Source organism: Lissotriton vulgaris, unplaced genomic scaffold (assembly GCF_964263255.1).
Source record: "Lissotriton vulgaris unplaced genomic scaffold, aLisVul1.2 SCAFFOLD_2535, whole genome shotgun sequence".
In the NCBI taxonomy this organism is placed as follows: domain Eukaryota; kingdom Metazoa; phylum Chordata; class Amphibia; order Caudata; family Salamandridae; genus Lissotriton; species Lissotriton vulgaris.
In genome coordinates this window covers 139,229-156,926 of record NW_028241413.1, presented here as the reverse complement: position 1 = coordinate 156,926, position 17,698 = coordinate 139,229, and the positions used below count along the sequence as shown (strand labels likewise).

Sequence of the window (17,698 nt, the reverse complement as noted above, 5' to 3'; positions counted from 1 at the left end):
AGCCCTGATCTTTGGACTGGGTAAGAGTGGTCTGCTTAATTCAGACACTCTGTTCATCACCACCCCCTTTTCTGAATCGTTCTTAAATGGAACAGCATGTTGTTAAAAAAACCCTTTCTTTTGTCTAAGACAAAAAACAGACTCAACCTCTTTTGACCTCCATCAAAATCCTGCGCTCTACTTCTAAATGCTCTGCTCTTCTGTTTAGCTAATTCAGGCAAATGTAAACTATCATGTATAAAACATTGGCAACCTTAAAAAGTCGCATAACAACATCACATTGCATTTCTGTAACAACATTTGGGGCAGCATCAGTTTATTGTCATAATCTAGGAATTCTCACATTTACTAAAACATTTTATTCTTGTGATTGATGTTACCAAATCTGTTTCTGTTCAGTTCTGCTCCGCGCATACAGCTTTCCCTGTCCAATTGGGCCATTTTACCACTAGTGCGACCTCCCATAAGCAAATTACATTTTCTCTCATGCTGTTCTGTCCAGTATCTTTTAGTGTGCACAAGCACAGATTCATGGGCATTTGTTCTGCATCTGAATTGAAAAGTCCCTGCACTTCACTGTAGCTAAAATGGGCACATTGCTTTTGGGTAATATCACAAAATACATGTTTAAACCTTTTAATTAACCAGTCATACACACTCTGCTGCTGTACACTTTCAAAAACATATGGGTACATTTCTCTTTTAAAGCACAGTTCATCATACACTGTTGGGTCTGATTTATTTCCACCACTGCTGATCGTTAATTCTAAAAAACGGGACTTCTTATGTTTCCTTTCTGATTGAAAACCCTCTTCGGAAGAATTAATTAAAACAGCCTGTGTAATTGGCAACCTGACTAGATTTTCTGTAACATTTTTCACATGTAAATCATGCACGTTTAATTCTGTTTACAAAGGTATATCCTCACGCAATTGTGGATGCATATTAAACAACACATTAAAAATAACCCCACTATCTCTGCCTGAAACATCATCCCACCTTTCAGGGTTATATTCTGAGATGTTACATTCATGTTGCAGCTCAGCACATTTTAAATGCATTTCTTTTTACTGAACACTGTAAAGGGATCCCGCCCTTTCTGCCTAACGTAAAAAAGCTATTCACAAGCCCTTTATACAAAACACATTTAAACACACAGCAATTCTCGTTCAACCCAACATAATTGGCTCACTCATGAGCCAGAACACCATATGGGCTACCCCCATGCACATAAATCAACTGATATCTGAGATTCTGCTTTCAATTGCTAAAAAAAACAATATTTTCCCCTTTTAAATCAACGTTCATATCCTGCAACCGACTACGCCAATTTGTAATGACCTACTTCTCTGTATGTTTTGGTGCTTCGGTCAGTCACCAGGCCATTACTTACCACATCCTTTCTCAGGATCCAGAAAGACACCACATTTCACAATACTTACCCAAGAAAGGAATAGACACTGACATCATATAAGACCATTGCCGAGGAGCTCGCAAATAACAACAAGTCACAACACCTCCCCATCCGAGAGGGTACGCAGCAAATCACAACACCTCCCCATCTGAGAGGGTCCACAGCGCATGCTCCTCCTAGCAATGTAATTTAGACATCCCTGATGGGAGCCGATTTCCCTCCTGTATCAACAATTACCCATTAGAGGGGAATCGCCCATCCCTCTGTAAGTACTTGGTAAAAAAGGGTCCCGACCTTCCCTCACAAGGAATACAAACAAATGATATGCTCTAGGGTTTCTTTATTACATGATAAAAGGATGACAAAAGAAAGAAATAACTAAACATCACAGTAAACATAAGTAGCAATCATCAACACATACATATACATAGAGCCTGAAAATAAAAGCATAGTTAGATACAATAAGTACACCTGGAACACCTCACCATAATCTTAGGCGTCTTATATCTGAAGAAGGGTCCGTCTCTCTTTCCCTCTCTGGCTGGGTCAGGACTCTCTGTTGCACACACACGACTGCACGTCTGCACCGTGATGTATCATCAGACCGCCAAACCACCAGACCAGCATCTCAGCATCTCTGAATCTCAGAATCTCTCTGCCTCTCAGAAAACTCTCCCTCTCTCTCGGACCCCCTTTCTCTAATATAGAATGCAGCTCTCCATCGAAGTTTCTAGCTAACTCCGCCCACAGTTCTCACTGGATTCCTGTACCACCTCGTACCAAGAGCACAATGAGCCGCTGGCCAAGCGTTTTGCTCTGACTCGGCACGAAGAGAGCAAATTTCCACCCGATAAGAACCGGTACTGTCTGGTTCACTACTGGTGGACAACACATGTAATCTAAAATATAACCTCTCACCTACAGAGGCTCAGAAGATGGCTGCAGTTTAGAATATGGAGTTGCTCAAGCATAGGCCTCTACTACTTGGAAAGCAGAATGATATTATACCACGTCAAAGCCAATAGGCTAAAGTCATAATTCACCTAACTCAAATAACACTATGCACTTAATCCCTCGGTATCCACTATGGAGCACATGTGTGCACCATCACCAACAACTCTGCACCTCGACATCCCACACCTTCTATTCTTTGGCAAGATTATTCTAATGCAAGACCATCCTGCATTAAGGCTAAAGTAACATAGCACACTAAAGTCAGTTCACAATGGTGGTGATCGAGGGTCATCACAGATCATCAGACCACTAAAGTGGCACATTCACTACATTACACCCCTTGACCCTTGAACATCACCATTCACATATATAAAAAATAAAATCACTGAACTAAGGGTACAGCTATGACTGCATCTTTTAACAGCAACATTGGCATCATTACAAAGTTACTAGCAACTGAATAACATCTAACTGAAGATCTGATTGTCATTGAAACATTGCATGTCTCATTTAGAGGCAAACCTTAAAAACTAAATTGTCAGAGTGAAACATTCAAGACTGTAGGCCATATTTGAAAGAGTAAAAACTGCACCACAGAATCAAAAAACTAAGCAATAACTCTTGTGTTAAAGTGACTACTCAAAAACATTGAATTCAAAGCAGATCATAATTAACTGTTTTTCTCTTTTTGTTCTTTTTAAACTTATTGCATTACCTAAAACAAGAACTCAGGTGAAATATCTAAAAATAATTCAGCTTGTGTCATCTGAACCTCTAATAATGAAACTGCAAATTCTACTGCCAAGGCAGCCAACTGTAGCTCAGAAAATATCTACTCCAATTGCAGCAAAGTGTCTCTACTGAAAAAAAGTGTTCTTTTCTGTGAAAAAAAGAGGAAAACAAAGCAGACCACTGTCACTTGTCAGGGTGCACAAGCAGTTCTCCTGTGCGAAAGACACACAGCTCTCATGCTTTCAAAGTCAGCCTCACTCGAAGGGGACAGTTCTAATTGCAGCACACTCTGCTGATCCCTTCTTCACTTAGAAAGAAGCAGTCCAACTGTGTAGAGGACAGCTCTCTGGCATCCATCTTCATCAGTATCCCCTCGACAAGGAAGAATCCCATCTGATCTGGTCCTCCATAGATCATCAGCTCCCGTCTGCCATCAGCCCCAGGACATCACCACCGTCCAGTCTGGCTCCAGGCTTGGGGAGGGGTTGGGGGTCCACTCTCCAAAAATAATAAACTAAATTAACAAAATTAAAAATAAAAAAAAGACAAAAAAACAAACAGGGTGGGGCAAGGCATCACTCGCACCCGGCACCGCAATCTGAAACGATAAACAAGTATCACATGTCTTGCAAAAACTTCAACTCAAAAGCACATATTTTTTTTTTATATCTCTCAAAGTCCAATATTTTAATTTCTGTCTGCAAAGCTCTCCTCTAGATCTGGGGAATAGCTTAAGAATGCTACCTGCATTATATTCTCTAAGTTTATTTAGGCAAAATCAAATTTTTCCTTACACAGCCAAAAGGACTGGGGCAGTCAACTGTACGCTATTCTCACTCCCAGCTATCAGACCCCTCCCTTACAGGACTGTCCGCGTCTCAGGGCGGGCTCAGTTTCAACCATAACAGAGACACACTGCTCTGCCTCGCAACTCTCCCTTCGAGGAGCTCACATTCCAAGAGCGAAGCGCCTGCCAATTTCTGTCTGCCCTGCCTACCTCCTCATAGGGAGGAGGCACCTTTGCAAGCCTCCCTATCTTTCAAATTAAAGGAAGCTTCACAGTCTGAGGAGTGGAATCCCCCCTCCTTTACACGGAGCTCTTCCGCGGACACAATTTGGGTGCTCGCCAAACATAACAAGCAGAGAGGAGACTGCTCCTACAATCGCCCCCTCCCTTACAAAGAGCCCGGGGAAGAGGAGGCTCCGTGGAATGCATGTTATCTCCTCAAGCTCAAAGCACAAGTTCCCAGCCCTTCACAACACAAAAGCTGTGGAATTTTCCCTTCTTAAATGGAACAGCATGTTGTTAAAAAACCCTTTCTTTCGTCTAAGACAAAAAACAGACTCAACCTCTTTTGACCTCCATCAAAATCCTGCACTCTACTTCTAAATGCTCTGCTCTTCTGTTTAGCTAATTCAGGCAAATTTAAACTATCATGTATAAAACATTGGCAACCTTAAAAAGTCGCATAACCACATCACATTACATTTCTGTAACAACATTTGGGGCAGCATCAGTTTATTGTCATAATCTAGGAATTCTCACATTTACTAAAACATTTTATTCTTGTGATTGATGTTACCAAATCTGTTTCTGTTCAGTTCCACTCTGCGCAGACAGCTTTCCCTGTCCAATTGGGCCATTTTACCACTAGTGCGACCTCCCATAAGCAAATTACATTTTCTCTCACGCTGTTCTGGCCAGTATCTTTTAGTGTGCACAAGCACAGATTCATGGGCATTTGTTCTGCATCTGAATTGAAAAGTCCCTGCACTTCACTGTAGCTAAATTGGGCACATTGATTTTGGGTAATATCACAAAATACATGTTTAAACCTTTTAATTAACCAGTCATACACACTCTGCTGTTGTACACTTTCAAAAACATATGGGTGCATTTCTCTTTTAAAGCACAGTTCATCATACACTGTTGGGTCTGATTTATTTCCACCACTGGTGATCGTTAATTCTAAAACACGGGTCTTCTTATCTTTCCTTTCTGACTGAAAACCCTCTTCGGAAGAATAAATTAAAACAGCCTGTGCAATTGGCAACCTGACTAGATTTTCTGTAACATTTTTCACATGTAAATCATGCACGTTTAATCCTGTTTGCAAAGGTATATCCTCACACAATTGTGGATGCATATTAAACAACACATTAAAAATAACCCCACTATCTCTGCCTGAAACATCATCCCACCCTTCAGGGTTATATTCTGAGATGTTACATTCGCGTTGCAGCTGCGCACATTTTAAATGCATTTCTTTTTACTGAACACTGTAAAGGGATCCTGCCCTTTCTGCCTAACGTAAAAAAGCTATTCACAAGCCCTTTATACAAAACACATTTAAACACACAGCAATTCTCGTTCAACCCAACATAATTAGCTCACTCATGAGCCAGAACACCATATGGGCTACCCCCATGCAAATAAATCAACTGATATCTGAGATTCTGCTTTCAATTGCTAAAAAAAACAATATTTTCCCCTTTTAAATCAACTTTCATATCCTGCAACCGACTACGCCAATTTGTAATGACCTACTTCTCTGTATGTTTTGGTGCTTCGGTCAGTCACCAGGCCATTACTTACCACATCCTTTCTCAGGATCCAGAAAGACACCACATTTCACAATACTTACCAAAGAAAGGAATAGACACTGACATCATATAAGACCATTGCCGAGGAGCTTGCAAATAACAACAAGTCACAACACCTCCCCATCCGAGAGGGTACGCAGCAAATCACAACACCTCCCCATCTGAAAGGGTCCACAGCGCATGCTCCTCCTAGCAATGTAATTTAGACATCCCTGATGGGAGCCGATTTCCCTCCTGGATCAACAATTACCCATTAGAGGGGAATCGCCCATCCCTCTGTAAGTACTTGGTAAAAAAGGGTCCCGACCTTCCCTCACAAGGAATACAAACAAATGATATGCTATAGGGTTTCTTTATTACATGATAATAGGATGACAAAACAAAGAAATAACTAAACATCACAGTAAACATAAGTAGCAATCATCAACACATACATATACATAGAGCCTGAAAATAAAAGCATAGTTAGATACAATATCTACACCTGGAACACCTCACCATAATCTTAGGCGTCTTATATCTGAAGAAGGGTCCGTCTCTCTTTCCCTCTCTGGCTGGGTCAGGACTCTCTGTTGCACACACACGACTGCACGTCTGCACCGTGATGTATCATCAGACCGCCAAACCACCAGACCAGCATCTCAGCATCTCTGAATCTCAGAATATCTTCCTCTCAGAAAACTCTCCCTCTCTCTCGGACCCCCTTTCTCTAATATAGAATGCAGCTCTCCATCGAAGTTTCTAGCTAACTCCGCCCACAGTTCTCACTGGATTCCTGTACCACCTCGTACCAAGAGCACAACAAGCAGCTGGCCAAGCGTTTTGCTCTGACTCGGCACGAAGAGAGCACATTCCACCCGATAAGAACCGGTACTGTCTGGTTCACTACTGGTGGACAACACATGTAATCTAAAATATAACCACTCACCTACAGAGGCTCAGAAGATGGCTGCAGTTTAGAATATGGAGTTGCTCAAGCATAGGCCTCTACTACTTGGAAAGCAGAATGATATTATACCACGTCAAAGCCAATAGGCTAAAGTCATAATTCACCTAACTCAAATAACACTATGCACTTAATCCCTCAGTATCCACTATGGAGCACATGTGTGCACCATCACCAACAACACTGCACCTCGACATCCCACACCTTCTATTCTTTGGCAAGATTATTCTAATGCAATACCATCCTACATTAAGGCTAAGGTAACTTAGCACACTAAAGACAGTTCACAATGGTGGTGATCGAGGGTCATCACAGATCATCAGACCACTAAAGTGGCTCATTCACTACATTACACCCCTTGACCCTTGAACATCACCATTCACATATATAAAAAATAAAATCACTGAACTAAGGGCACAGCTATGACTGCATCTTTTAACAGCAAAATTGGCATCATTGCAAAGTTACTAGCAACTGAATAACATCTAGCTGAAGATCTGATTGTCATTGAAACATTGCATGTCTCATTTAGAGGCAAACCTTAAAAACTAAATTGTCAGAGTGAAACATTCAAGACTGTAGGCCATATTTGAAAGAGTAAAAACTGCACCACAGAATCAAAAACATAAGCAATAACTCTTGTGTTAAAGTGACTACTCAAAAACATTGAATTCAAAGCAGATCATAATTAACTGTTTTTCTCTTTTTGTTCTTTTTAAACTTATTGCATTACCTAAAACAAGAACTCAGGTGAAATATCAAAAAATAATTCAGCTTGTGTCATCTGAACCTCTAATAATGAAACTGCAAATTCTACTGCCAAGGCAGCCAACTGTAGCTCAGAAAATATCTACTCCAATTGCAGCAAAGTGTCTCTACTGAAAAAAAGTGTTCTTTTCTGTGAAAAAAAGAGGAAAACAAAGCAGACCACTGTCACTTGTCAGGGTGCACAAGCAGTTCTCCTGTGCGAAAGACACACAGCTCTCATGCTTTCAAAGTCAGCCTTCCTCGAAGGGGACAGTTCTAATTACAGCACTCTCTGCTGATCCCTTCTTCACTTAGAAAGAAGCAGTCCAACTGTGTAGAGGACAGCTCTCTGGCATCCATCTTCATCAGTATCCCCTCGACAAGGAAGAACCCCATCTGATCTGGTCCTCCATAGATCATCAGCTCCCGTCTGCCATCAGCCCCAGGACATCACCACCGTCCAGTCTGGCTCCAGGCTTGGGGGGGGGGTTGGGGGTCCACTCTCCAAAAATAATAAACTAAAATAACAAAATTAAAATTAAAAAAAAGACAAAAAAACAAAGAGGGCGGGGCGGGGCAAGGCATCACTCGCACCCGGCACCGCAATCTGAAACAATAAACAAGTATCACATGTCTTGCAAAAACTTCAATTCAAAAGCACATAATTTTTTTTTATATCTCTCAAAGTCCAATATTTTAATTTCTGTCTGCAAAGCTCTCCTCTAGATCTGGGGAATAGCTTAAGAATACTACCTGCATTATATTCTCTAAGTTTATTTGGGCAAAATCAAATTTTTCCTTACACAGCCAAAAGGGCTGGGGCAGTCAACTGTACGCTATTCTCACTCCCAGCTATCAGACCCCTCCCTTACAGGACTGTCCGTGTCTCAGGGCTGGCTCAGTTTCAACCATAACAGAGACACACTGCTCTGCCTCGCAACTCTCCCTTCGAGGAGCTCACATTCCAAGAGCGAAGCGCCTGCCAATTTCTGTCTGCCCTGCCTACCTCCTCATAGGGAGGAGGCACCTTTGCAAGCCTCCCTATCTTTCAAATTAAAGGAAGCTTCACAGTCTGAAGAGTGGAATCCCCCCTCCTTTACACGGAGCTCTTCCGCGGACACAATTTGGGTGCTCGCCAAACATAACAAGCAGAGAGGAGACTGCTCCTACAATCGCCCCCTCCCTTACAAAGAGCCCGGGGAAGAGGAGGCTCCGTGGAATGCATGTTATCTCCTCAAGCTCAAAGCACAAGTTCCCAGCCCTTCACAACCCAAAAGCTGTGGAATTTTCCCTTCTTAAATGGAACAGCATGTTGTTAAAAAACCCTTTCTTTCGTCGAAGACAAAAAAACAGACTCAACCTCTTTTGACCTCCATCAAAATCCTTCGCTCTACTTCTAAATGCTCTGCTCTTCTGTTTAGCTAATTCAGGCAAATGTAAACTATCATGTATAAAACATTGGCAACCTTAAAGAGTCGCATAACAACATCACATTACATTTCTGTAACAACATTTGAGGCAGCATCAGTTTATTGTCATAATCTAGGAATTCTCACATTTACTAAAACATTTTATTCTTGTGATTGATGTTACCAAATCTGTTTCTGTTCAGTTCTGCTCCGCACAGACAGCTTTCCCTGTCCAATTGGGCCATTTTACCACTAGTGCGACCTCCCATAAGCAAATTACATTTTCTCTCACGCTGTTCTGTCCAGTTTCTTTTAGTGTGCACAAGCACAGATTCATGGGCATTTGTTCTGCATCTGAATTGAAAAGTCCCTGCACTTCACTGTAGCTAAATTGGGCACATTTCTATTTACTTCATAATGGTACTCCTCTATCTCCTCATAAAAATGCTCTCTCCACAGCGCGGGGACACGCCGGGAGGCGTCACCAGGCGCTCTACAAACTCCTTTAAACTAAACTAAACATTGCTTTTGGGTAATATCACAAAATACATGTTTAAACCTTTTAATTAACCAGTCATACACACTCTGCTGCTGTACACTTTCAAAAACATATGGGTACATTTCTCTTTTAAAGCACAGTTCATCATACACTGTTGGGTCTGATTTATTTCCACCACTGGTGATCGTTAATTCTAAAACACGGGTCTTCTTATCTTTCCTTTCTGACTGAAAACCCTCTTCGGAAGAATTAATTAAAACAGCCTGTGTAATTGGCAACCTGACTAGATTTTCTGTAACATTTTTCACATGTAAATCATGCATGTTTAATTCTGTTTGCGAAGGAATATCCTCACGCAATTGTGGATGCATATTAAACAACACATTAAAAATAACCCCACTATCTCTGCCTGAAACATCATCCCACCTTTCAGGGTTATATTCTGAGATGTTACATTCATGTTGCAGCTCAGCACATTTTAAATGCATTTCTTTTTACTGAACACTGTAAAGGGATCCCGCCCTTTCTGCCTAACATAAAAAAGCTATTCACAAGCCCTTTATACAAAACACATTTAAACACACAGCAATTCTCGTTCAACCCAACATTATTGGCTCACTCATGAGCCAGAACACCATATGGGCTACCCCCATGCACATAAATCAACTGATATCTGAGATTCTGCTTTCAATTGCTAAAAAAACAATATTTTCCCCTTTTAAATCAACGTTCATATCCTGCAACCGACTACGCCAATTTGTAATGACCTACTTCTCTGTATGTTTTGGTGCTTCGGTCAGTCACCAGGCCATTACTTACCACATCCTTTCTCAGGATCCAGAAAGACACCACATTTCACAATACTTACCCAAGAAAGGAATAAACACTAACAACATATAAGACCAATGCCGAGGAGCTTGCAAATAATAACAAGTCACAACACCTCCCCATCCGAGAGGGTACGCAGCAAATCACAACACCTCCCCATCCGAGAGGGTCCACAGCGCATGCTCCTCCTAGCAATGTAATTTAGACATCCCTGATGGGAGCCGATTTCCCTCCTGTATCAACAATTACCCATTAGAGGGGAATCGCCCATCCCTCTGTAAGTACTTGGTAAAAAAGGGTCCCGACCTTCCCTCACAAGGAATACAAACAAATGATATGCTCTAGGGTTTCTTTATTACATGATAAAAGGATGACAAAAGAAAGAAATAACTAAACATCACAGTAAACATAAGTAGCAAGCACCAACACATACATACACATAGAGCCTGAAAATAAAAGCATAGTTAGATACAATAAGTACACCTGGAACACCTCACCATAATCGTAGGCGTCTTACCATCTGAAGAAGGGTCCGTCTCTCTTTCCCTCTCTGGCTGGGTCAGGACTCTCTGTTGCACACACACGACTGCACGTCTGCACCGTGATGTATCATCAGACCGCCAAACCACCAGACCAGCATCTCAGCATCTCTGAATCTCAGAATCTCTCTGCCTCTCAGAAAACTCTCCCTCTCTCTCGGACCCCCTTTCTCTAATATAGAATGCAGCTCTCCATCGAAGTTTCTAGCTAACTCCGCCCACAGTTCTCACTGGATTCCTGTACCACCTCGTACCAAGAGCACAATGAGCCGCTGGCCAAGCGTTTTGCTCTGACTCGGCACGAAGAGAGCAAATTTCCACCCGATAAGAACCGGTACTGTCTGGTTCACTACTGGTGGACAACACATGTAATCTAAAATATAACCTCTCACCTACAGAGGCTCAGAAGATGGCTGCAGTTTAGAATATGGAGTTGCTCAAGCATAGGCCTCTACTACTTGGAAAGCAGAATGATATTATACCACGTCAAAGCCAATAGGCTAAAGTCATAATTCACCTAACTCAAATAACACTATGCACTTAATCCCTCAGTATCCACTATGGAGCACATGTGTGCACCATCACCAACAACTCTGCACCTCGACATCCCACACCTTCTATTCTTTGGCAAGATTATTCTAATGCAAGACCATCCTGCATTAAGGCTAAAGTAACATAGCACACTAAAATCAGTTCACAATGGTGGTGATCGAGGGTCATCACAGATCATCAGACCACTAAAGTGGCACATTCACTACATTACACCCCTTGACCCTTGAACATCACCATTCACATATATAAAAAATAAAATCACTGAACTAAGGGTACAGCTATGACTGCATCTTTTAACAGCAACATTGGCATCATTACAAAGTTACTAGCAACTGAATAACATCTAACTGAAGATCTGATTGTCATTGAAACATTGCATGTCTCATTTAGAGGCAAACCTTAAAAACTAAATTGTCAGAGTGAAACATTCAAGACTGTAGGCCATATTTGAAAGAGTAAAAACTGCACCACAGAATCAAAAAACTAAGCAATAACTCTTGTGTTAAAGTGACTACTCAAAAACATTGAATTCAAAGCAGATCATAATTAACTGTTTTTCTCTTTTTGTTCTTTTTAAACTTATTGCATTACCTAAAACAAGAACTCAGGTGAAATATCTAAAAATAATTCAGCTTGTGTCATCTGAACCTCTAATAATGAAACTGCAAATTCTACTGCCAAGGCAGCCAACTGTAGCTCAGAAAATATCTACTCCAATTGCAGCAAAGTGTCTCTACTGAAAAAAAGTGTTCTTTTCTGTGAAAAAAAGAGGAAAACAAAGCAGACCACTGTCACTTGTCAGGGTGCACAAGCAGTTCTCCTGTGCGAAAGACACACAGCTCTCATGCTTTCAAAGTCAGCCTCACTCGAAGGGGACAGTTCTAATTGCAGCACACTCTGCTGATCCCTTCTTCACTTAGAAAGAAGCAGTCCAACTGTGTAGAGGACAGCTCTCTGGCATCCATCTTCATCAGTATCCCCTCGACAAGGAAGAATCCCATCTGATCTGGTCCTCCATAGATCATCAGCTCCCGTCTGCCATCAGCCCCAGGACATCACCACCGTCCAGTCTGGCTCCAGGCTTGGGGAGGGGTTGGGGGTCCACTCTCCAAAAATAATAAACTAAATTAACAAAATTAAAAATAAAAAAAAGACAAAAAAACAAACAGGGTGGGGCAAGGCATCACTCGCACCCGGCACCGCAATCTGAAACGATAAACAAGTATCACATGTCTTGCAAAAACTTCAACTCAAAAGCACATATTTTTTTTTATATCTCTCAAAGTCCAATATTTTAATTTCTGTCTGCAAAGCTCTCCTCTAGATCTGGGGAATAGCTTAAGAATGCTACCTGCATTATATTCTCTAAGTTTATTTAGGCAAAATCAAATTTTTCCTTACACAGCCAAAAGGACTGGGGCAGTCAACTGTACGCTATTCTCACTCCCAGCTATCAGACCCCTCCCTTACAGGACTGTCCGCGTCTCAGGGCGGGCTCAGTTTCAACCATAACAGAGACACACTGCTCTGCCTCGCAACTCTCCCTTCGAGGAGCTCACATTCCAAGAGCGAAGCGCCTGCCAATTTCTGTCTGCCCTGCCTACCTCCTCATAGGGAGGAGGCACCTTTGCAAGCCTCCCTATCTTTCAAATTAAAGGAAGCTTCACAGTCTGAAGAGTGGAATCCCCCCTCCTTTACACGGAGCTCTTCCGCGGACACAATTTGGGTGCTCGCCAAACATAACAAGCAGAGAGGAGACTGCTCCTACAATCGCCCCCTCCCTTACAAAGAGCCCGGGGAAGAGGAGGCTCCGTGGAATGCATGTTATCTCCTCAAGCTCAAAGCACAAGTTCCCAGCCCTTCACAACACAAAAGCTGTGGAATTTTCCCTTCTTAAATGGAACAGCATGTTGTTAAAAAACCCTTTCTTTCGTCTAAGACAAAAAACAGACTCAACCTCTTTTGACCTCCATCAAAATCCTGCACTCTACTTCTAAATGCTCTGCTCTTCTGTTTAGCTAATTCAGGCAAATTTAAACTATCATGTATAAAACATTGGCAACCTTAAAAAGTCGCATAACCACATCACATTACATTTCTGTAACAACATTTGGGGCAGCATCAGTTTATTGTCATAATCTAGGAATTCTCACATTTACTAAAACATTTTATTCTTGTGATTGATGTTACCAAATCTGTTTCTGTTCAGTTCCACTCTGCGCAGACAGCTTTCCCTGTCCAATTGGGCCATTTTACCACTAGTGCGACCTCCCATAAGCAAATTACATTTTCTCTCACGCTGTTCTGGCCAGTATCTTTTAGTGTGCACAAGCACAGATTCATGGGCATTTGTTCTGCATCTGAATTGAAAAGTCCCTGCACTTCACTGTAGCTAAATTGGGCACATTGATTTTGGGTAATATCACAAAATACATGTTTAAACCTTTTAATTAACCAGTCATACACACTCTGCTGTTGTACACTTTCAAAAACATATGGGTGCATTTCTCTTTTAAAGCACAGTTCATCATACACTGTTGGGTCTGATTTATTTCCACCACTGGTGATCGTTAATTCTAAAACACGGGTCTTCTTATCTTTCCTTTCTGACTGAAAACCCTCTTCGGAAGAATAAATTAAAACAGCCTGTGCAATTGGCAACCTGACTAGATTTTCTGTAACATTTTTCACATGTAAATCATGCACGTTTAATCCTGTTTGCAAAGGTATATCCTCACACAATTGTGGATGCATATTAAACAACACATTAAAAATAACCCCACTATCTCTGCCTGAAACATCATCCCACCCTTCAGGGTTATATTCTGAGATGTTACATTCGCGTTGCAGCTGCGCACATTTTAAATGCATTTCTTTTTACTGAACACTGTAAAGGGATCCTGCCCTTTCTGCCTAACGTAAAAAAGCTATTCACAAGCCCTTTATACAAAACACATTTAAACACACAGCAATTCTCGTTCAACCCAACATAATTAGCTCACTCATGAGCCAGAACACCATATGGGCTACCCCCATGCAAATAAATCAACTGATATCTGAGATTCTGCTTTCAATTGCTAAAAAAAACAATATTTTCCCCTTTTAAATCAACGTTCATATCCTGCAACCGACTACGCCAATTTGTAATGACCTACTTCTCTGTATGTTTTGGTGCTTCGGTCAGTCACCAGGCCATTACTTACCACATCCTTTCTCAGGATCCAGAAAGACACCACATTTCACAATACTTACCAAAGAAAGGAATAGACACTGACATCATATAAGACCATTGCCGAGGAGCTTGCAAATAACAACAAGTCACAACACCTCCCCATCCGAGAGGGTACGCAGCAAATCACAACACCTCCCCATCTGAAAGGGTCCACAGCGCATGCTCCTCCTAGCAATGTAATTTAGACATCCCTGATGGGAGCCGATTTCCCTCCTGGATCAACAATTACCCATTAGAGGGGAATCGCCCATCCCTCTGTAAGTACTTGGTAAAAAAGGGTCCCGACCTTCCCTCACAAGGAATACAAACAAATGATATGCTATAGGGTTTCTTTATTACATGACAATAGGATGACAAAACAAAGAAATAACTAAACATCACAGTAAACATAAGTAGCAATCATCAACACATACATATACATAGAGCCTGAAAATAAAAGCATAGTTAGATACAATATCTACACCTGGAACACCTCACCATAATCTTAGGCGTCTTATATCTGAAGAAGGGTCCGTCTCTCTTTCCCTCTCTGGCTGGGTCAGGACTCTCTGTTGCACACACACGACTGCACGTCTGCACCGTGATGTATCATCAGACCGCCAAACCACCAGACCAGCATCTCAGCATCTCTGAATCTCAGAATCTCTTCCTCTCAGAAAACTCTCCCTCTCTCTCGGACCCCCTTTCTCTAATATAGAATGCAGCTCTCCATCGAAGTTTCTAGCTAACTCCGCCCACAGTTCTCACTGGATTCCTGTACCACCTCGTACCAAGAGCACAACAAGCAGCTGGCCAAGTGTTTTGCTCTGACTCGGCACGAAGAGAGCACATTCCACCCGATAAGAACCGGTCCTGTCTGGTTCACTACTGGTGGACAACACATGTAATCTAAAATATAACCTCTCACCTACAGAGGCTCAGAAGATGGCTGCAGTTTAGAATATGGAGTTGCTCAAGCATAGGCCTCTACTACTTGGAAAGCAGAATGATATTATACTACGTCAAAGCCAATAGGCTAAAGTCATAATTCACCTAACTCAAATAACACTATGCACTTAATCCCTCAGTATCCACTATGGAGCACATGTGTGCACCATCACCAACAACTCTGCACCTCGACATCCCATACCTTCTATTCTTTGGCAAGATTATTCTAATGCAAGACCATCCTACATTAAGGCTAAAGTAACATAGCACACTAAAATCAGTTCACAATGGTGGTGATCGAGGGTCATCACAGATCATCAGACCACTAAAGTGGCTCATTCACTACACAGGTATGGTCTCTGGTCCCAAAATACTATTTACAGCAAAGGAGCCCCTCTTTCGTATAAATCCCCCTTCCAAAAGAAGAAAGTTGCTGCTTTGACAGCGAAATATGCTCCAGACGGTGAGAATCCTTCTCCTCCTGGGCAGGAGTTGGGCTGTGATACTCCTCAACAGCGCAGCAGAATTCACTATAATGCCCCAGTACCAGACACTCCACAAGTTTCTGGAGGCGATAGCAACTGATACATTTGTTACAGTAGAGACAGTGGATACCAGCGTTGCACCTCCTGATCGCTTTTATCATTTGGGCATTCAGACTGAAGGTGATATTAAACTCACCCTTAATGCTATTTTTCGGAGTAATTTGACTTCTTCTAATGACATTTTGTTGGGGAAGGTCACTTGCCCTCCCTGCTTTGTTCTCACCTCTTCTTGGGGAGAAGATATCATCCTTCCATCTTTTTTGCATCTTGTCTCTGGGGAGACGAGCATGCTTATGCTTTTGAGTGGGTCCTTGCTTTGGCTCCTACCCTATACTGCAACCAGGTTGGGTGGGATAGGGATTCTCCACAACATGTTATTCTGATCCATTCCACCCCCTCAACCACAGCCATAATATCCAATTAAATGTGATGCAAACGCATTCATTTGGAGACTTTCTTAGTCAGCTGGAGTATCAGGGTGTTCAAGAGCCCTATATCTCTTCTTTGATAAATCCTCTTTTTCCGGTTTTGTACCTTGACAGTTCTTGTTGCATAGTCTTAGATTATAGACATTTGAATAGTCATACATGCACTTTGTGGAGCAAAATACGCATAGTACTGCCCTGAATAGAAATATGATCTGTGAAAGGTTTAAAACTACGCTAGACATTTTTAACACGTTTTTCAATCATAACTTGGCTCCTGAGAGCAATGATTGATCCACGTTTCCCACCCTCGATTCTAAAATAACGATACACTTGTTTACCAATGGGATATAAGAATAGCCCCGGTGTGTTTTCAGCAAATATTGTGTCACTTTTACATGACATTGATCCTGACGCTTTGTCCCACGTAGACGTCAGATACCTAACCGATGACTGATTAAATCCTCATTTGGATCGCATTATTACACGATTCGCTGAACTTCGTTACAAGTTCAATTTTGCAAAGTTTCACATTGGGTTTCTTGCTGTTCTTTTTCTTGGTTATGAATAAACCCATGAAGGTAGAGGTTTGGCTTCTCATTTCTTGGAGAAGTGTGCACAATTGCAACCCCCTTCTTCCTTCAAGAAGTTGCAGTCTCTTCTTGTTTTTTTTAAATGTTGTTAAACCTCTCTATGCTTTAATGCATCCAAATGTTCCTGCATCCTCATGGATTCCTGACCATACTATTGTCCTACGTGATTTTCAGTCCGATCTACTGCTACGCAGTTGTTACAGACCAGGCTTAACACTACTAATTTGGTCATCCAGATAGTACCAGGTGCAATTGGTTTCACTTATGTCACATTCAATGGGGTTGACACAATTACCATTACCTATAAATCACATCTATATACTCCTGCTGAGATGTGCTTTTCATCTACTAATTCTTTTTTAACTGCAGTATTGATGGCCATCCTTAAAGTATGGCCTCTCGCTCACTGTAAATACATCTTTGTTGTTTCACCTGTGCCTGTCACATGGGCAAGTGAAATGTACTCCGCACACAAGTAAGAAGAGGCGAGGTAAATCTTGATAGAAGATTTATTCAGAGAAGCAAGTAGGTACATCCATCAAGCCCGGGCCAACCGATACATCTGGAACCTCAGAACACCCTTCACACTGAGTTTTCTGAGTTCCAGATGGAACAGAGGACACCACACATCTCCCTCCTTAAAGAAAAGATTAAAAAAAGAAGTAAAATTTGGTAAAATAAGAAAAATGAAATTCAAGAAATAAAAACAGTAAAAGTAGCAACCACAAGGAGGTAAACATGAATAAAATACA

At 41.6% G+C, this 17,698-nt stretch overlaps 1 long non-coding RNA gene across 1 annotated transcript; it reads right to left on the bottom strand.

The window, feature by feature from the left end:
• Positions 1-1,739: 1,739 nt before the first annotated feature.
• Positions 1,740-9,165, bottom strand: LOC147671303 (uncharacterized). Its single transcript, XR_015303637.1, has 2 exons — positions 6,203-9,165; positions 1,740-3,698 (listed from the first exon to the last, which is right to left on the bottom strand). It is a non-coding gene; the product is annotated as an uncharacterized LOC147671303 (long non-coding RNA).
• Between the last annotated feature and the right edge of the window lie 8,533 nt (positions 9,166-17,698).